The following is a 22733-nucleotide window of genomic DNA, read 5'->3' on the forward strand; positions in this document are numbered from 1 at the left end:
TTTACTGTGTGACCAATTTTTAAATAAATATATAAAAGCTTTTTGGTGTCTGGGCTTTCAATTTGCGTATAGAGCTTTCATTTAAACTTTTGGTGAAAGCTTACCATGCGTATAATTGTTGAAATGACACTTAAATGAATATATTAAATTATTAAAGCGAGCTTTCATGTTCGTTATGTTACTTAAATATTTGCGTGTCATTTGACTATATCATTCGTTAAGGTAGAACTTAAGAAAATAAAATAAGTGTTTTCTCATAGCTGGTGGCAGAGGAGCATATCAGCATTACAATAACGAAATCGCGACAAAAATTGAAACTTGAAGCATTCAAGTATTTGAGTTTTACACGGTGTCATACTCATTACACTAACACTTTATCGCTATCAACTAATCCACACTGTAATCCATAGTCCAGTATATATATATTTCCCAGCCAGCGCAACACGTAGGAATGATAAGATAAGAAGCGATTGAAATTTGCAAAAGAGACAAATATAATATAGATACATACACATATAAAAACATATTATGTATTGAAGGTTAATGTGTCACACTTAACGACAAAGTGTACGTAGATCACTCATACGCCCCAGTGAATCCATTGATAGCATGAAAGTGAGCGCCATAAAATAATGGCGATAAAAAATGTATACAAAAAAATAGCAAAGCGCACAACTTGAGAGACTTGCAAGCAGCGGGTGAGATAATTCGCGTAAATTAGCAGGGTGGGGCGGCAAGTGGTAGATTAAGATTGACAAGGGGTCGCTGATGTGAGCGATGGGCTTATTACGGTCGTGCGAGCATAACATTGTCATGTAGGAAATTTATTCAATTGGCATTAGGGCGCTATGGTCGACATTTATCATGTCTTATTGTTCGTAGTTGTAATTGAAAATGCTTTGTATGTGTGTGTGTGTGAGGTGTGGCACATATACGATATGGATTTTATTGGCATGCAGACACCTCAGCTGCAAGTTACAGCTACAAGTTCATCGTGCCAACTATTATTAGCTTAAGTTTTGTTATTGGTGTAGTGTTATTGTTTCTGTCACTCAAACTTGGACAATCCCTTCAACGAGAGCTTAAAGCGCCTGCCTAACACACATATACTATAAATACAAATGGCGACAGCGGGAAGTCGGTCGGCATATGCACATAAATGTTTGTATTTGCACGCACAACAACTACAACTTCGGATAAACACCACGCTTAGCTGCTCGACAAGCTATCTAAGCCACTGCAGCCCCAAGCAATGCCACGTCGTGTTGCTATTGCTTATATGATAACGGCACTTTTGTTTGTTTTTGTTATTGCTAAAGCTGCTGCAGCACCAACACTGCTTGTCGGCCACTTAATCCGAAGCGTGTTTTATCTATTTGTGGCAACTAAACACACACACACACACACACACACACACGCACATCCTGCCACCGCTGAGTGGACATTGGCTGTCAACGCAGCACACCAGTGGATACGGTGCCATGTGCTGACCATTTCCCGTTGCAAGGGAATATCCGAGTCACGCAGCGTGGCTGCTTTGGCCACCTAATCGCGCTGTGGCCGCTTGTGCACTTTTGAGACTCACGCGAACACTTTCCATCCGTTTAAGTGCGATTTCTTTAAAATGATGAATGACAGTTGGCAGTTGGTGTGAAATGAAGACAACAAAAATAAACACATACACACGCTTATATGGTATCGTGTCTTGGGTGTTGAGAGGATTGGTTGTGTGTATCGAGAACAAACAGGAGGATATGTATACATATGTGTGTGGTTAAGTGCATGTGCGCCGTTATGTGCACTAAAATGACGTTTAATACCGCTATAATCCCACAACAACAACGCTGTCAATTTGAAGTTATGAGCTGCCGCATTCTCTGCTCACTTTAGGGGCAACCCTATTGCGGTATCTTATATGAGCTGACGCTACATGCACATTAGGGTGGAAACAAAAATCAAATATTTTTTCGCTTAGTACTTTGAAAAATAAGCACTCAGGCACCTCTAAAATTAATAAATTACCAACAAAACTATGAGTTTTCCGATTTCTAATATTTTTATTAATTTTTTATTTTTTTTTTCAATAGACATCAATTGTGAGTAGTTTTATTTGGTTAGATTTTAATTTAATATCTTTTTTATTGGTTAGGTTTACGAATAGATCCGTTTTAGTAGATCATTTAATTTTCTAGAAAATATACGAAAAGAAATATCTTTCCAATTAGTTGGAAACTTGTTTTGAATTTTTTATCTGGTAATACTAAGAAAAATATAAAACTGTAAGGCCTGCCCGTTAAAATTAAAAGCGCATACTTGGAGCGAATTTCTTAGAACTGTCTAAGAACGCACTTTTCCTAATACGAAGCGGTAAACATCGACTATTTTTCTGACTCACCCTAATACACACACATAAATACGATTGACCCTTTAGAAAGAATACCAGTATGTGTTGGCTTTGATGGATGGATAAAAGCGCTTACATGCTTTACTGCTGGCAGCGTTTATCTCCTCAAGTTTTGTTTGAAGCTGTCGTTCGTTGTGGAACTTAAGCGCATTTGAGTTTAATGAATGAAGCCAATAAAATAAATACATGTCGGATATGTGCAGAAAATGAAAGAAAGATGCTTAAAAATTAAATGCAGCTTATTCGTTTGAAGCTATGGGGGAGCGAGTGGGGTTTAAAAATCCGGTTTTAAAAATTTGTTGAATTAATGTTACTACAATATGTTGCAGATTGTAGTAAAGTTGTTTTGCGAAATGTAATTTTTTAATACTGAATATACTCGAATAATCGGTGATTCATTTTAAAGTAATTAGATGCCCATGATCCTATAGCGCTACTCCAGGAGGACCTCAGAAAAAGGAAGTCTGTCGGGGAGAACAATTTTTGTGCTTAAAAAAATAATAATATTTTAATATAGTTAATAGATGAATACAGGTAATGATAGAAATTTGATTTTTGACAAAAAGTCGGCTGTGTGTTTTTTTAAGAAAATTTACATTTCACTATAAATCTAAATTATTATCGAAAGCTTTATACTTGAATCAGTGTCTAACGAACAAATTTAGAAGGTAGTATATACCTTCAGGTCGATCGCTCAAGAAGTTGTGGAAAACTTTTCCTGATCAACATTGACCAAAGCAAGTTTCAAGGCGTATAGTTTTTTTAGAGTTGCCATATTTGATTTTTCCTCAAAATTTATACACAACTTGAAAATTTTGATTTGTATTAACTTAATAGGAGAAAAGTTAATACAAATCAAAATTTTCCGTAGGTAGATAGGTAGATAGATACGTGACTGTTTAGGAACTATAATCTTCTCATACTACTCTCTCTCTACTCTCTATGCCAGTCCTTGCTTTTGATGAAGTTCGTCGGCACGAAAAGTTTTATATCTGCAATCGCTGAAGTATCGTCCAGACGCCTTTGACTGATATGTTAGATTATTTCCTGGTATATAGCTTTGTATTCGCAGAGAAGATGTTTTACAGTCTCCTATCCTTCTACCTACCCACAGCTTCCACAATATTCATTATATCTAGCAATTGGATAATGTTGTTTCTCTTAAATTTGATTAGTGGACGAGTGCAGCTTATATTCTCTTTATGCCACGTTTTGCCTATATGTAGAGCAAGTTAGATATTGATTCCACCGAGACTCAGCTATATTAATAACATGCTTGTCGATACGAAATGCCTACAAGTACCCAGAGGCTAAAAGATTGTAGTCATTTAAATCTATTTCTTGTTGAGATCATACGCTTAAACAAGAAAGTTTACTTAATGTTATGTGACCTTCGCTTGTGAGGCACTGCAGGGGTCTGGTAGGCAGAAGGTGATTTTAATATTTAATTTTGCCGAAAAGGCACTACCCACTCGATTATCTAGTTTGTACCTGCTTATTCCTGCGTTCCTATCCACCTCGCCCATTTTCCACCTTTCTTTGGAAGGAACTGCAATATTGGGGAAGGATTATTCCAGTCTAAGAGCTGACTTCGCTGCTAGTTGCTTACAGAACAAGTCTGTTGCCAGTGTAAAAATGAAATGACGGTAGGTGCATGACATTGCATGGCATTGCTTTTCTCTTTGTCCCTTGTTTGATATCCATATGCCTTTCAAAATATTCCTTTTCTATAAACAATATTTTGACAAAAAAAGTACCAGAAAACTGTAAATAAAACGTATAATGTTTATTTATTAACCAATATGTATTTTGTTGCCATCAAAGTAGTCAGCACAAGATGTAATGCCTGTTTGTAAATGATTTTTCCAGGATCGAGACACTTTTCATAAGTACGTTTTGGGATGGCCTCAGCTCTTTCAGCGTACTTTGTTTTATCTCTTCGATCGATTGAATCTGGTGAATCTGGTGTGAGTTGGAGTAATCAAGTGAGCACCTTGCTTGATCGATGGTATTTCTAGCGTGGTCACAGTCGTTAAAAAAAAAAAAAAAAAAAAAAAAATTATCGGGACAAGTGCGATGGGTTTCACCCGAAATGTGCATCAAAATCATTCGAACAGACTCGCGAGGGTTGTCGAGCCATCTTGTCATATCATTTATACTTGCCGACGATTTCAAGTACCATATCCGTCAGGGCTTTAGTCTTTGTATCAGGTGAAGAGCCCGAAGGTCGTTCAGAACGAGAAATGTTTTCAACAATCTCTCGATCACTGTAAGCCTTCTCCAATATTCTATGTATACTCTGAAGTATTTGCCAAGATTTAAACATTACTGCTGGATATGTATGTCATATATTTTTGACTTCACTATTTCCAGTCTTCTATCTTATAATTTCTGCAAATTCCATGATTTTTTTCTTTTCTGTTGCACATACATACACACACTGTCTTTTACACGCTCACGAAGCGTAATTAATTGGATAACACGTGAACGTGAGTTTTCATTTTGGCGAATTAGAATTCATTGCAGGCGAAGCGTAGTTGTCAGCCAGCCAGCTGTTGGCAAGCGTTGTAAGGCAATACAACACATAGTTGCCAGCAAAATGCAAAAACAAAACAGGGACAAAAATGTATCCAAAGAAATTCCAATGAAAGCAGAGGAAAAATGAAAGACAAAGTGAACACGCTAGCAAATCCGGCACTCGCAAGCAAGGAAGCTGCAACACACTATTCATATGTTCAGTGCTGTGAAACTAAAGCCACTTCTTTTCCCAACTGATTTCCGCGCGCAAAAGCAGATAAGCGCGGTCGCTGCGCAGAAAGCACAAAACGGGGAATAACAAAAACAAAATATGCAAGGCATCGCAAGAATATCGCTATGCGCTTGTGTTTGTGTGTGAGCACACCTTGTTCACATACACCCATATACCTGCTTTCGTAAATAAAAATACACGTGTATGGCTGAGTGTGTTTGTGGGATTATGTCTGTGTGTGTGTGTGCAGTGGCAACAGCTGTGCCGTGAATCAAAGGCGGAAATAGAAAGCCGCCAGCAAAACATAGATTCCACTAATATCCACATATCTCTGTATGTGGGTACAAATATACGAACCCTCTTACACATATATAATCTTAAAGCCCTTAAGCATGCAGTGCCACCAATATGCCACAATAGGTAGCAAAACGGTGAGTGCCGCCGCTCGTGTGTCCACCAAAGTCGGAGATAAAAATTAAGTCGATGAAAATGAAAATCACGACAAATGGCCGCTCAGCGCTTGCTGGTCGAGTGCGCGTGAGACGCTGTTTATTCTCGCTTAGGAGCTCTAATCCGCCTGCCACAGCATTCGCAGCAACTATTTGTGTGTTGGTGTGTGTGTGTGTGGCGTGATTGTAATTACTTATGCACTCAGCATAATCTGCTGTTGGATTTATGTAAGAAAAAAATATATCCGCGAACAGCAACTTGGCCTTAAATTGAAAAATATAGAACTTGTGTAGGCGAGCAGTTATGAAAAGGCATGTTCGGACTAATTAAAAGGGACTTGTTGCCGTTTTCTTTTGTTAATTTAAATTTGAATGGGGTTTAAATAATTAATTCAGTCTTTTGCGACTTACATTCTTTTATGGAAAATATTGAAAACAGAAAAAAATTTTGGCTCCGAAACCATTGAGTTTTGATGTTTTGCTTAATAACGAGTTATTATTTTTTAGGACTTATTCATATTTCTTCGGCATAACACTAACCCATTTTCATTATTTATCACAGCAGAGCTCTCGCTATCGAATTTTAAGGCGCTGCAGCCTAATTTAGGTTAGCTTTAATGGGTGATTCAGAGATCGTACTTGGATAACCATATGCAGTCCTTTGTAAAGCCATAAAAGCATAACTCCTCTATTCAATTTTATAAATAAGCGAAACTGTGGCCTATACATACTTCCACAGGCGTTTCATTTCTATCCTATCCAGCTCGCTTGGATATCTGTGCCCTAAAAAGTGTTTAAGCCTTCGTGAGATACCAACGCGGGACTGTCAAGGAAAAAGTTTGGAGATCTTTCCACATACTCTTCTTCAATACAATTCCTGCAGCTGCGTCCGGTAAGATTTTCAACCTTATAACAAGAACGCCGTTAGGCCAATAGGCTATTAGAATTACCATAACTAAGGGAAGACTAGCCGTACTAAAGAAACATAGGTCACTGGATCTTTAACAGTCGATATTGAGCCAAAAGGATTTTGCGACAGCGCGTGAGCCGATGCAGACTGTACTCATTGAAACTTCTAAGATATTTCATAGCTTATTATCATTTCTGTAAGCCATCTGATCAAATTTGACCAAGACTTACAGAAGAAATGTTGATACAAATCTTATTATAGCCTTCAAAATTGAATTCTGAGCTCAAACATGCCTACGCGTAATCCAATTGTCGATGCACTTGTTATACGGAATCCTCGGCTAGGCCTTAGAGCCTTCAGCGAATTTGTGCTTTTTCGGTTTTGGCTTAGTTTTTAAAGGCCATTCGCTAGTTCGGTGGACATATTCCAAGTCTTAGAAATAACTCCATGTTTCGTTACCAGTAATGGTATGTATTTTTGATGAAAGTAGGGCTATGTTATCAAGCATCTCTTTTGAAACCTATACTCGACGTTGTTTTTGCAAAATATTCGGGCCTTTTGGTATGATTCGCGAAATGACACACTTGATACCCAAAATAATTTACAAACAAGAAAAAACGTTAACTTCGCTTGCATCGAAGCTAAATACTCTTCACTGGTGCATTTCTGTTAGTAACTATGTGTTCAGTTTGTATGGAAGCTATATGCTATAGTAGTCCGTTCTGAACAGTTTTTTTGGAGATTATATTGCTACCTTAAACAGCAATCCATGTCAAATTTCGTGCTTATACGACGTCGAAACTTTTCCATACAAGCCCTTGATTCCGATCATTTGGGTTGTATGACAGCTATATGTTATAATCGTCCGATATCGGCAGTTCCGACAAATGAGCAGCTTKTTGAAGAGAAAATGACGTTTGCAAAATTTCAAAACGATATCTTAAAAACTGAGGGACTAGTTCGTATATATATATACAGACAGACAGACGGACAGACATGGCTAAATCGACTCAGCTCGACATACCGACCCTTCCTTCTGGGTGTTACAAACTTCGTGACAAACTGTTCAGGGTATATAGTAAAAAGTGTTAATTCGATTCAAAGCACATTTTAAGATCCTCTGTTAACTCTGTGATACTAATTGGTGAGATTATTTTATATAGTATATGTCAATATAGGCCTAGAGCCATAATTAACGAAATTGGGTTGTAGTTCTTGTTATGAAATAAGTAAAACCATCAGTCGACGGAGTAAACTTCCAGTTTTTATGTCTGATAGAAAGGTGAGTAACAGAAGGGAAGGAAAATTGCATGAATACGCGTGTCCCATTAAATTTAAAGATAACAACTTTAATTGGAATTACGGTTGCAACCATAGAAATATATACATAATTATTTGCGAGAAAAAAAACTAAAACGTGTCCAAAACATTTTTTTCATTGCTATCTTTCCAGCAATTATGTCAAGGCTAACGAGGAAGGCTTGCGAACAAATGCGTAATGTAAACAAAAGGCTTACTGAAAATTTTTCTATTTTAATGCCACTTGTGCTATTTGCCATGCCCTTTGTCGCCAAGCGACCCCTAACAGCCCGCACACCCACACATACACATACCCACGCGCACCTCAACCTGACGGCCTCATAATAACTGCGCTAAGTGTAAACAAAACGCTCGCACGCATTTGACACAATTTTTGTCTATATTCAAATCTACTCTCCAGCGCATGCTGGTCGCTGTGTCGTTGTGTGGGGCCGCGGTCTGCGCCGTGTCCGCTTGCGCTCAATAAATCGCACAGTAAACACGCTGTTGAGTTGTAGCGCCATTGTGAGTGGCAATAAAAAAATATTACAACATTCAAATTGGCCATTGTCGTAACTAGCATGTAACCAACACACTCATCTACATGGGCACACCTAGCCGCGCTCCCAATGCTCCGCCAGACCAAGGTCATGACACCATTTTACGCACGGTGCCACCAGTGCCGTTGAGGAGCTCAAAAGCTTAGCACAAAACACATTTTAAAGCCACTACCACTTGTGCTATTGTTGTTGTTTTACTTTTTTCTTCATTTATTGTAGTAATGTATAATGAATTGCTGCAAGTGGTGGGCGAAAAAAGGGTTATGATCACCGAAATGCCCCCGACTGGTGTTGGGCTCGGTGGCTGAGTGACATTCATTGCTGTGACGCGGTTGCTCACCTGCCGGATGATGCAACACACACCTTTACTTTGAACTTTTTTTCTATATATGTATGAATGAGTGTATGCGTGCCGAGCGTTGCTCTGCAGCTCGTAGAGGTTTGGCTGTAATTGTGTCTTAATGACGACAAACAATGGCAGGATGTGCTAGCTGGGTTTCCGCAAGCTTGAACAAAACTGCCACCCGCCTCATTATAAACGACGAAGGAGGGAACAGAGCGGGTGTTGGTGCTTTTTGTTTTATCGCTTTTATTGTCGTCATTGTTGATGTGCTTAATGTCACTTTTTTGTTGTTGACATTTATTAGGCTTAGCATAAGCACTACACACGGGTTGAATCCTTAACAATGACATAGGGTAAAACAAGCGGATGATTGAGTCAGTGAGCGAGTGTAAAAATGTGCTCTGTTTGCTGAGTAGCTAACTATAAACTCCAAAAAGGTCTCTCAAATATTTAGAAATTTGGATAATTTTGATGAATATATGACCATTTCAAGTTGTGCAAGTTGCTATTATCGGATTCACATTCTGGGTTTCTAATGAGAACATGACAGAGGTATTATAAAAACTCGGAAGTGATCTAGTAACTGATGCAGAGAGCATACCGAAATTGTGAAGGAAACACTTCTTCATACTACTAATTTTTTCACTGTCATAATATCACACATAATATCAGGAGACGGTGTACCCGATTCCACAGCCAGCCCTTGATAAAGTACAAATAGCAATTTCTCACCTAAAGAACAACAAAGCGGCAGGGACAGATGGATTATCGGCCGAGCTATTCAAACACGGCGGCGAAGAACTGATAAAGTGCGTGCCCAAGCTTCTTTGTAGAATATGGTCGGACGCAGGAGCATGCCCAACGATGTGAGTTTAAGAGTGCTTTGCTCAATCCACAAAAAGAGAGACGCCACAATCTACACTATCTACCTTGAGATAAGTTTCCTCAACAGCGTTCTATGTAGCGTCATGTGTGAAAGATTAAAGCCTACCGTAAACAAATTAATCGGACCCAATCAGTGTGGATGCAGGCCTAGAAAATCAACAGCTGACCAGATCTAAAGCTGTTTTTGACAGTAAGTAAGTAAGTAAGTAAGTAAAGTTCTCTACCGACGAATAAAGACCAAATTCAACAAGTCACTTGTTATTCTCGTAATGCTGTATGGTGCAGAGGCATGAAAAGAAGAAAAGAAAGAAAGATTCTACGGCAATAAAGAAGAATAAGACATGACAGAGACATACAGATTCGGAAATCCGTGCAAGCTTTAAGATTATATCGTTACACCAAAGAGTCGCAGTATGAAACTCTAGAAGCAGAAGCCGTGAGCTACTTTGGGGATGAGTCAAAGCGTTGGGGAAAATACTTGCTAGGAGCTCGCTTCGAACTTCAGCATCAGACTTCCTGACATAGCAATAGTCAGTTTTGCAAGCCATTAAAGTAGCCGTGGATTTACTTCTCTGAAGTGCGGCCTCTTTCAGGGGAGTGATCATCCACACTGGTTAAAGAATGCCTAACCTCGTTGGCAATGACACCGAGTTACTTTGTGAGAAGATTAGTGTCTGTTAACTGTAAAGCTCCCAATATAGCAAGGAAAGTTACCGTAACGCTCCTATGCGAAATTGCAGAACAAAAATGTAGAGTCCTGTTTCTAATCATTCATAATATATTTTATATCCGTAGTGTCTCCGACGTTTCCTTCTAGTTGTAACTAATATCGTGACAAACTTATTATATCCTATTCTGGTCAGCCAAAGATTTTTTAATGACTCTTGTCATGAGTTCCCTAAACCTGTCGTGAGATCTACATCTATCGTAGTTGCCACACAATAACAAAAACTGTTCCGCTGTAAACAGATTTTAATTAAACACAAAGGAGTTCAGCGGAAACTATGCCACAATGTTTCACTCAATTTCAAACCTAATCTGTTTGCATTATTAAAATATCGTTCATATATTTTCACACCAACTACAAAATCCAATAGAAAGCCAGAGTCATTGTGGGTTATGAAGCGCTGTCCCAACTACCCACCGTAGTTCACCAACACCAAACACACCAGCTCAAATTGTTTTGTCTGCCGTGTTTTACCTTTCCTTTCACGCGAATTTCTGAAAATTCCTGACGATTTCCACTTCCTACGCATTCAGAGTGACGACCTGCTGCCGCGTTGTGGCAGTTAAATGCTTGCCTCAATGATATTGTGCCATTGGAGCTGATGCCACGATGATGATAATTTCGCCAGCACTCAACTTCACTTCAACAACAACACACTCCTCTTGTATATATGTACATATGTATGTATATTTGCATAAAGGCGCCGTTAAGGGACCACGGTTTTGTATCAAACAAGAAGATGTACACAGCCGCACATACTCACGTGCAGCAATAAAATTGCGCGCAGGCGGCAATAACGTCGCCACAATATCGAGTTGTTTGCTCATTTATGACCAACTTCGGTGTTGACGCTCTGTGCGAATCGCTTGCTGTAGTGGCCAACAGTGTACTATATCGCATATGTATATGTACTGTGTGCATGTATGCAACTATAATATAGGAACACATACTTACATATATATATATATAGAAGTGTGTGTTGAAGTGCTTGTGAAGGAGTATTTGTATTTATATTATTACTGCTTTCCTCTGGTTAGTACTGGTTAGTGAGAGCAGGTATAGGTTATTGCGCAGTCACCAAGTCACCAAATAAAAGTGGAAACTTTTGGTGTTCTTTTCTCGTTTTTGATGTAGTTTTTCAAAAGAAAACCAAGCGTGTTTTACAATGAGGCAATTGCATAGAATTGTTGATTTTTTGTTTTTTTTTTATAAATGTGGCAACTTATGTTGATTTGCCACTCGTGTGATGGGTCGTGAGTTCGAGTCCCCGGTGGGGAGGGGTATTCTCTTTTAATCACGTAGAGTCAGTTGTTATTTATTATGTATAGTTGTGGAACACTTTTAGTAATAGAGTTAATTAAATTAAAAACTAAGGTTGCCATCTAACCCAAAATATCAAATACCAATTTTAAATAGCAATCATTAACGAAAAAATTTAAGGATCGGATGACGTATCTATTTTTTACTCATCTCAAATTAAATATATTTAAATGAAAAATTTTGATACACAGTGTTGCCACTTGTTTGAATCGAATTGAATAAAACATTTTTGTTGCTCAAATAATTCCTAACAACAAATATAAAACATTTCATTATTTTAATTTCTGTTGTGTGAAATCCTACAAAGCATGTATGTCAGTGTTTATAGCGTTGGCACATTGATAGATCCTTCTGAACATTTTCTTAATAGTATTATATATATATTGATTTTCTTTTAATTAAAAAAAAAAAAAAACTGCGCGACGTTTTCATTATATCCAACATTCTCGTAAATATTTGAGAAGGGTTGCCAACTATGTCGAGATCAAATAAATATAGTACTTATATACAATAGGTAAGTGTGCTGCCACAATGGCTCAATTGACACTGTATGCCTCTTTTTACGCATCATTATATTATCTAATCCCGTTTAATCTTAATCGTAGCCTCAATTCATTAAGTTAAACTACTTACATATTACTGTATATCCGTAATGCTTCTTATGGATAATGATTGAAGGTTTGGTGAATGTTGAGTACCAAGTATTTTGTGTCGGGTTCGTGTTAAAGTTGGCATTCACAGAGATAGTACCTTTCTAGCTTGCAGCTGCGGCATATACTTTTATAAGGGACTTCCATTTTTAGTGTAAGCTCTCCTTGCTTTATCTGTAAATACTTTTCCTGTAGCTAAATAAGAGAATCAAAAACTCTCACTATCATATTTGGGCCATTTCTGCTTTGTTATCTTATAGCTTGCTATTGTATTCCAAACGTTCTGAACTATTAGTTGAAAATGCATAAAAGGCTTGGTGTTGACTCCGCCTCGGATGCGTCCAAACTTTTGCGACTCGTCAGTCTTTCGCTGCCGAAATTGGTCCTGTGACCGGGAATCCAAATTATGCGCAAGTGAAGCTGACCTATCCGTGAGCTTGATACGTCCCTGCAGTTATCGACCACACTAAAATTAATCTGTCGATAAGGCTAGTAAGGCCGCTTCGGTCCCTGTGTATGTAATAGGTTTCTGAATTATTCACAAACTTCAGAGGCGTTCTCTATATCTAACTAGTACTTCCGCTTGGGAGATGCTGGCTGAGTTTGGTAAGCGGATAGAAGAGAAAAAATTATTGGATCATTGGAGTATATCCTTGAACTTGCTTTGCAGTTCTTTTTTGATTTAAGACTCCAACATCTGCTAAATATTCTTTTGCAGGTGTAGTAAGTCATATACACCTTGTTTACTAGTTCTTCAATATTAACTTTCATAAGCAGTTTGATATCCATTTCAAACCTTAGTTATGCCATGTAGACAAGAGAAATTATTATGACACGTAGGTACTATATTTAATTAATATCCTAAAGCATAGTTTTAGAAGTGTTGAATAACACTTTAATTAAAACACATTTTCGCATATGTTGCCAACTTGACGAAAATCAGATGTACTTTTTTGCTTCAAAAGGCATTAAAATTATATTGATATCAGAGGTTTTTAAGCGACATATATTTTGTTGATTATGCCGATATATGATGATGAAAATGAATCGAGTTAAGGCTATATGCATATGTACTTAAGCAAATAACAGTGTATAATTTTTCGAAGCTTCTAAGTTAGCCAGCTGATTTTTTTCTAAATATAATAAAAAGTATCTCATAATTTTTCAGCACTTTCTATACTCGTTATCTCTTAATACTTTAACTACAATTTTTAAAATAAAATTGTGATCTACTTTTCAGTAACTATTCTAATTACCTTGCATTTTTTATTATTTTTAGTTTTTAGTTTGTGCATTGCATATACTAGAAAACCTTACCAAAGCTAATAGAATGAGGCATGAAATCTCTTTGAAAAGATTTCTACACTTTAATTAAAATCCACTCAAATTCAATTACGCCCAGTTTCCTACAACACAAATGCACATGTGCAACGCGTTGCACAATAAAATCGCTATTCCATGTTTTAAAATGTACAAAGGCAACTCTGCTGCAAAAACACATAAATAAAGCGGCGACGGCAAGCGGTGGGCAGAGAAGCAGCAAGTTTGGTAGTAAAGCAAATACATCAGCGCTAATTGACTTGACTGCTACATCATTAAATTGGCAACACAAATAGCTGCCGGCCGCAAAAGTCAGCAGCTCAAAATTTAAGAAGAAACCAAAACAAATAAAATGGTGAAAATATAAGTCGCAAAAGAAATGAAAAGGAAAAATTTCAAACAAAAATACGAGAAAGAATTACAGAAAAAAGCAAAAGAGAGACGCAGCAGTCGAAGAAAGGCAATGGACAAAAAAAGTAGAAGCAACAAATAACAACTACAACAAGCAATTTGTGTACTGTGCGGCCGACTTGTGCACGCGTCACCCATACGCCCTGCGGTGCGGAATTTTAAGTGTCCACAAATTCGCCTTAAATCAAGCGTCAGCCGCAGCGCAGCTCGTATGGCCGCAGCGCAGTCGCTTGTGCGTCCAGCTTAATTGCTGCTTTTCTGTTGGCTTGCTGCGGTTCTTTCTTCCTTTTCGTGGTCATATTTAAGAAGCAGCAGAAGAGCTGGAGCAAGAAGTTAATTAAATTGCAGAAAAAAAGCAACAACAAAAAATTAAAAATGATTGAAGTGTGAGTAAGGTGTATACAACACACATACACATACTTACATGTGGATATTTGGTCAAATTCCAATTTTGCTGCAAGGCATGTAACGGCACATTTTTGAAACAACAACAAGAAATTAAATCAAATGGCAAACAGCAAAGCGCAAGAAATGCAAATGCAGAAATTACAAAAAAAAGTAAAAAAAAAAATAACAGTTAATACGAAAACAAAAATAACAGCAACAATCAGCAAGCAGCGACATCCAACGCCATCACCGCAGCACAATCAACACTGCCGGCCACAACCGTAACAGTAACTGTAACGGGAATGCGCATGAACGCAACAATAAATTCGCTATGAGCATAATAAATCATCGTGCAACATTTCAGCAGTTCAGTTGTCTGGCGAAATTGCCTCGCGTTCGGCGTCCAGCCAGCATTGCCTGCTTGCGCTGCGCTGCTGCGGCTACTTTAGCGCCCGGCCAATGATGTTGCGCTGCCTCTGCACCACCTTCCGCTATGCTAACTCTTGTTTATTGTTGCAGTTGTGGGCGCTAGTTTATTTTCGCCTCACTTAGCTTTTTCGTTGTACCCTTACCACTGCTCGCGCACATCCCCACCGCTCTCTTTCACTCCTCGCCCAGCTGTGTTGCGAACATAACACAATCAATTCGTATTTTAAAATTCATGTCGTGTATTGTATGCTCCATTTTTACTCTTATAACATTTCCGTATTCTGTTGTTGTTGTTGTGCTATGTACATAACTGGCGGTAGTTTCGTCGATTTAGTTGCTTTATTTGCTCGCTGATTCAGTTTAGTTGTGCTACAACAGCAACTGATTTGGAAATTGTCATTGTCCGTGTTACAGTTAGTTGCTTTTTGTGTCCAATTTTCATGAGGCCGCCCATATTATATTGCAGCGTACATACAACTGTGTAGAAATAAATTCAGTTTGTTTGGTAATACTTTGCGCCCAACAATGGTTGCCAAAAATTGCAATTATGTTGTTGGTGGCCCTAGCGCGGGAACGAGAAATTGACTTATTAGCTTTGTGTAGCAAGCAGGCGGTCCATCGACCGGGTAATGTACTGAGTTGTAGAGAATGTATGTATAACTCTCATTTGTTATTCCTCAACTAAAGAGTCAGCAGAGACTAAATATGATTTAAGGGGCGCACTTAGTGATGAAATTATAAAAAAATACTCACAGATTTGTTATATTATACATATATATGTACAGTTAAAACGGATATCATGCTAAAATTTTAAATAAATATTCGAAATATTTTTTTGAGTTTTAACAGTATTATCTAACTTAGTGTAGCGATTATTCGGAGACAACTGAACCAATCCACATCAAATATATACAAGTGTATATGCATGTACAATATACATATATATATAATCAATACAATGACCTATCAATTTTTTTTATATGATTAAAAAAACATTGACTTATTAAAAAATAAAATGTTAAATCAATGTTTTTTAATCGCTAATTGTTCGATTTTTCATTTGCTTTCGAACGTTGGTCACTATACGAACAATATTTTCTGGAAAAAAAGTTTTTTAGGTTTCAACCACTCAGAAGGCCGGTAGTTTTAGAGGAGCTTTTTAAACTTTTAGAACAAAGTGGTTAGTTTTAGAGTCTACCCCTCTAGTGTGCACCTAAAGTCACATTCAAATTTCAGCTCACTCTTTGTCAGGTAATCTTGGGTCTCATAGGAGCGAGTTTAACTATTTGGTATTTAAAAAAAAAAAACTATTTTCGGATAGTAAAATATGTAGTATTTCTTAAAGTATATTACCTAAACTTTACTGTTTATAAATGCAATATACATATAATATATCCACGAGTTGCTCGATTTTTGTAGAGATTTATGGTGAAACTAATAGTAGATCTACATTCGAAGTTTTATTATATGGTTGGTAATGTCGTCTCTTTTTTGAGAAACACTCGTAATTCGCATTGTAGTCTAATATGTATAATATAATAAAGTGTTATCCATTACGAGGTTCCCTACTTTTTTAATGAAAAACCACAGAAACTTCAAATTTAATGGAGATATTTTATTATATTTCCAGAGAGCATTCTTTTGCATTTATTTCTTGTAGGCTATCTCTTTGACTGACGACTGACACGTGTGATAGTTTGCTCCAAGCCCTGAATCGTAGGGGATTTGTCCGCATAGATTTTGAGTTTATCACATGATGTTGGTGGCCAATCAACCGGCCCATAATTTGAAATTATCTGCTCACCGAAGTGTTTCCTCAATAAATCCTTTGAATGATGTGATGGACGGAAAGTGGTGTCGTTTTATTGAAACCAAGTGCCGCCAAGAGCACGAGCTTATATTTTAGGCATCAAATAGTCCATTATCATGGCGCAATTGACGGTTAAGTTTCCACCAGAATCCTTTTTGAAGAAATACCAACCCACACACCGTTTTTTTTTTTTTCTGAATGAAACGGCAGCTCTCGAATCTCTTCAGGTTACTCTTCGTCCCAAATGCGATAATTTTGCTTGTTTACATTCAGTGGGTATGTAAACCCACAGAAGCGGGTCTCTCGCTAAACAAAATGTGGCTCAGGCATCGGACTCGACTGCTCTATTTTCTTCACTGGGTGCTAAACGTGGTCAATTCGGTCGAATTTTATCCAATAATGAATGCTGTGTATCAAGATGGCTGATCATGTATAGTACGCTCAGTAGGCCGATTTTATTGACCATAAGTTGAGCGAAGTGCGCGAAACACATTCTTTGCAGAACGAAAATGTTTGCAATAAATTTTAATGATTTGTAAACGTTGTTCAAGGGTAAGTCTCAGACAATTTGATTTTTGTAACTAATAATTACAACTAGTAAATCAGATGGTAGGCCTACCTAATGTGTGGTGAATGTTGTTTGTTTGGCGAACCAAGTGATGATTGGGCGACTCATGATATGGCGTTTTTAAAGGAGTATATCAAAACCTTGCTTATATTCTGAAATAACTTTTAAAGCGATAACATTCGTGCTTTACCTAAACGCAAATCGGAAGATGACTGCAGAAAATGATTCAATCGCTTTGAGTTGGAAGAGCGTCTTTCCTGTCCAGCTATTTGCACAGTCTGTTCAAAAGTCCTGTATATGTCTAATTTTCCACACCATAGTACTCTTTGAATAAGTACCCGCATGCACTTCGAGTGCGTAGTGGAGAGCTTACAGACTTGGTGTCGAGTTGGTTTACGAATTCGTGGAACTTTGGCGCACGAAAAGCTTTATTTCAACAAGGCGTATATATAGTAAATAAAGACTGCAGCCAATAAGCCAATATTTATCAACCCCCCACACCCTTCCGCGTATGCGATTACAATTACAAACAAATGTATTTACACATTATATGAAATTGGCTGCCTTGATATATATTCGTTCTCTGCTGGACGGTTTGTTAACACCATATAATCTCGAAAGCGAAATCTTAATTTGGCTGTCGGCGCCAGTGAGAAAAAAATGGTCGCAACAACAATGTGTACGCAAAAAAGTGGCGAACAAAATGAAGAGAGAATAGAAATCCCACGGAGCTGCTTAAACCCTGCCAAGCCACTGGCTGACAGCTCGGCAGCCAAGTTGCCCACTGATAACGCAGTTGATGACAACGGCAACACTAACAACAACACTGCCATAATCAAATATAGTTGCAACAATAACAACACTAACAACAAGTAAATGCCAGAAATAAGCAGCAACAGTCGCTTGGCACACGCTCTCGCTGGCAGACACGCTGGCGCCGTCGTCGCAGCCACCCGTGGGATGGCAACACAGCTTCCTGCCCGACATCCTACTGTGCGCGCGCTCCAGCTGTGCGACAATGAATAAACACAAAGTCTTAAAATTAATCCGAAATAATTAACCAAATAACAATTTCGCAAAGTGCCGTCGCCGTCGCCTTCGCCTTCGCGCGTCCGCCCGCTCGGGCCAAGCGCGTGCCAAATGCGTGTTCGCCGACAGACACTGTTGCCCCCAAATCCTCTCGCCGCCTCGGCTGTTGCTTTGCATGGAGGTCGCGTGGGCATTTGTGTGCATTCATAGACGCCGCTGGATTTCTTTGCTTCGTCCACACACGCGCACACTCATCCGCCAGTAGCTGCCAAACGCATAAATAAATTGCAAGAAAGCTTATTAAATACCGAAATAGAGAAATGAAGCAAATATTTCTTCGCTAATGCTGACAGCGTGTAGCGTGCTTTTGTCGATATGCGCGTGTGTGTACAAATTGACGTTTATGCTCAAATGGCAGACAGACGAATGTGCTCCAAACTCCACTCGCCACATATACATATGTATGTATATGTATGCGCTTAGTAAGCGTCGGCACTAGTATATGTGTGTATGTAGATAAGTGGGGAAGCAGTAAAGGAGCGAAAAATCGAAACAGTTAAGCTGAGGAGCAGCAGCTGCCACTTGTGCTAATGTTTCCTTTTGATATTCAAAAATGTGAAATGTTCGAAGGAAACTTTTTACGCTCGAATGCGAGCAGATGAAATATGAAAAATGTGAGAAATGACAGAAATTGTTGGAAAAAGAACGAAAGAGACGTTGGAGAAGTAGAGAAATGAGAAAATGGACTGAAAAAAGGATCAAGCGAACTGCTGAAAGGATTGAGCGTGCTTTTAACGGCACGTTTGTGCGAAAAGCGTTCGGATTATTTGGAGTAGCAAATAGTGCAAAATTTGCTGGATTTGTAAGTAGCTGCTTGCATCGGAAATCTTTATTTAACTTCAGTTTAAAATATCTATGCCTTGAGGGAATATAAGTTAAAAGCAATAAATAAAGAAATTTCAAAATTGTTTTTTTTTTATCAAATATGAAGGCTTTGTTGAATGCTCCACACTTATGAAAAGAAAGACGCCCAAGAGCATATTCCTTAAGCTCCAGAGCTCTTCCATTTTTTTATCAGCAGTTCTACGTTCATTTGACATTGTGTATACAGTTTATCTCGAACTCTTATTTCTTCTATAGTATTAAGCTCTCATATATTTAAAAACGTCGGGACGGCGCGAACGCCATTCCCGGCTACCTCATTCCTATTCACATTAGGAATAATCGCAGAGGTCAACCCAATCGAAGTGCAATGATCAGGTCTCGTTCCGGAGGAACCGCCTTCATGATCACGGTTAACCTCTACGCCAGGTAAGTATTTTTTACATTTCTGACGTCATAGTTGTGCCTAAACACAAGTATTCGTATGCAGAATCGACTTTTTGAAATAGAGGTTAGATTGGGTTGTTGTTGGTGTAGCGGCAAAAAACTTTTCTGAGGTAATTTCAAAGCACGCTGAGATGTTGACAGACTTTGGTCGGATAAAATCCGGGTTCGTTTCGTTTATTGAGACCTGACTGTCATAAGAACGGTTAGGTTGGTCCGTTGTCATGCCATATATACCCTCCCCCCTATACGACTCTTTTGATACTTCATGTAGTCTCTTGAACTGCCAAGCTCCTAGATATCTGAAACGAGGTGTAGATCATACTGAGCAGACACATAGGAGGTGTCCCCTGCACTTTTTGTACGTGTCGTCGTTACTTATCATTAGACTAACAAACGTCCTGCAGTCATTTCGAGACCGTGTGAGTAAGAATAATGCGTGTATTTCTTCGGAGCTCTTGCACATGATCATGGTGATGTCCTTAAGACAATCCATCTTGCCCTGATTGGTCTATCAGCGCTCTTAGAATTTTATTGACTTCGGTGTTGTCTGTAGTGGTTCGGTACCTAGGCGGATGGCATTTTGCCAATCTCACTAGTTTTTTCGTTTCTAGGATTCCTCTGTAGTAAAGAACTGTTTCCCTGCTTCTCACTGAGATTATTGCCGAATTGCCGAATCGATGTATAAATCGATTCTATTTATGTTGTTAATGCTGTAGCGGCAGAATTTGCAGTCTGCAGAGTTGACAGTTACTGGCAAATTATACGGGTTTGTACTAGTTACGTAGACCCGCTGTCGTGGAAACCGATCTGCTCCGAGTAATATAGTCCGGTTCCCAACAAAGTTCATACATTTTATATTGCAGTTCGCTCATTTCTTACTAAAAGAAGCCCGATCTGTTTTACTAAAAGAGCATCCTTTAATTCCTCCCGAGTCTTTCCTTTCCTCATAATGTGTTCGTAAAAGTCTGCTGCTGGAAAATGTATTCCCCAGTTGGTTATGTTCGTTGAATTATCGGAATAACTTGGCTTACTGATATCCGAAAACTTGACCGTGTTACGCAACTCTCTAACCCTCTAACTCCCGTAACTCTATTCCTCTCTTCCTCTGTTTTTCAATCAGCTGATTCAATATTTTTTTCTTTCTCTCACATATAGTAGGCTCTGTCGGTATACCTCCATCCTTTATTTTTCTCGCTTTCTCCCTTTTTGTACTCCTGTATCTTTCTACGCGGTCGCCATAGAAAAGTAAAAATTTTATTGAAAAAATGAAGAACTTGTCATACTTCACTCTTCTACCAATATTTTTATAAATGTTATTTAAACACTTATTTTCCATGGAAATATATATAGTATGTATAGGTGTACAAGTCATTATACGAAGTAGTCGTCGCTTCTATGAAGTTTGTGAGGAATTTAAGCATAATTTTTCAAATTTTTAGTGACATCTAAATTTATTGGTCTGTAAACAAATGGTTTTAAATCGGGAAAAACCTGTCAGAATCATATCTGCGAATTACTGTTGGCAAGATACATGTGTTGAATGCACTTACTACACTCTTTCAAAAAAGAAAACTCGAGATATATCAACGGCAAGAGCATTGGTGAAAACCATCTGAAGCTGGAATTAAATTTCACGAATCACGAGTCAGTTTTTCAGCTTCTAAAAGCACTTTTAGTTGGAAAAGATGCGATTTTTTTGTATTTAAATTAGGGTGAATACTCTTCTGCTTAAGTAACTTTTTAATTAAAGGTTAAAGCAAAAAGTAAAATCTAGATTAGAAGCCTCAAAGTGAGTTATGGTTAGGGTTAAGAATCAGAAAGCCCTGGATTGTCATATTGAAGGTCAATATTGCTCGGTTGCACCGAAGCTATAATACTCTTCTCAAACATTAAACATTTCTTTCAAGAACTAGATTTTGATTGATCAGTTTGTCAGGTAGTCTTTATAGGCATTCTTGATCTAAACAATTTCGTCGGAGAATGCATTATTTCCTCAGACGACAACCAGTGCCAAATGTCGTGAAGACACATCGAAAGATGAGAAAGCATTCAATATAAGCACTTGGTTCCGATCGTTCAGTTAAAAGATATGGGGGTATAGTAGGACTAGTTCGCATATATACAAATGAACGGACGGAAAGATGGGCGGGTATGGCAAACTCGACACATATCCTCATGCTGATATATTTTATAGTTTCCCCAACGTTTTTTTCTGTGTATTACAAACTTCGTAGCAAACTTAATATACACTGTTTAGGGTATAAAAATGATTGCATTTAAGGTTTGCAAACTTTGTAACCAGTTCAGAAATTATAATGACAAATAAGCAAACATAAAGCGCCTACCTCACAACAACATGCTGATGAGTTCATCTCATTTCAAAATAACTGTATTCAACCCTACATACATCGGCGCGTTTAAATTCCAGGAACTCTGCGTTGCCTTCTTGCCTGCTACTTAAATATATCAGTGTGTCTGTCTGTAGATATTTCATTTTAAGAAAATTACTTTGCGCATTTCAGCTATTCATCATTACGTATAGTAGCTTCAACAAAAGCAACAGCGGCATATGCCGTTAAATGGATGGGGGCTGACTTCGGCGTTGGTTGCGGCATTAACGCTGCCTATGACTGTGGACGCTGCCTCTGCCCTACTACGCTTTCCGTTGCTGACGCCATAATGCTAACTACCGCCATCCGCTATTATGTAAATGAAAATGTTGCAACATCATGTGCCGTAATTACAGTTCAATTCCAGCCGACAAACCGACAATGGATGTGAGAATACTAAGAGCTTTGCGCGACGCCTTCGCCCGCTTTTTGTAAGCTCTTCATACTTAGTCCGAACCGGCAGCCGCCTTGCGCCACAACGTCATTATTTTTCTGATATGGCGCGCCCACCAAGCCAGCGGAAGCCGCCTCCCCAGTCGGCGGTGACCTTAGCTTTGTGCGAGTTGCTGGCTGCTGGTGGTCGTGGTGGTGACTGTTGGAATAAATGAAATGTGCCTGGCATTGTCTATTAACGGCGCCAACGGCACCGCAGCGCAAAGAACAGCATCAGCAGCTTGTTGCCACTTCCTACACTCCGCTGTCAGCTGTCGAGCTTTTTTCCGTCGTTTTGGCTTTTACACTGCCGGTTGCCGGCTTATGTTGGC

The 22733-nt window shown here is 38.5% G+C and overlaps 1 protein-coding gene across 1 annotated transcript in view; it reads left to right on the forward strand.

Annotated features, from left to right (window-relative positions):
- The window catches only part of LOC108965654, a 336480-nt gene that overhangs the window by 54382 nt on the left and 259365 nt on the right, over positions 1-22733 (forward strand). The gene's annotated exons all lie outside the window — the stretch shown is intronic.

This window comes from Bactrocera latifrons, unplaced genomic scaffold, assembly GCF_001853355.1.
Source record: "Bactrocera latifrons isolate USDA-ARS-PBARC rearing strain unplaced genomic scaffold, ASM185335v1 scaffold_144, whole genome shotgun sequence".
Lineage (NCBI taxonomy): Eukaryota > Metazoa > Arthropoda > Insecta > Diptera > Tephritidae > Bactrocera > Bactrocera latifrons.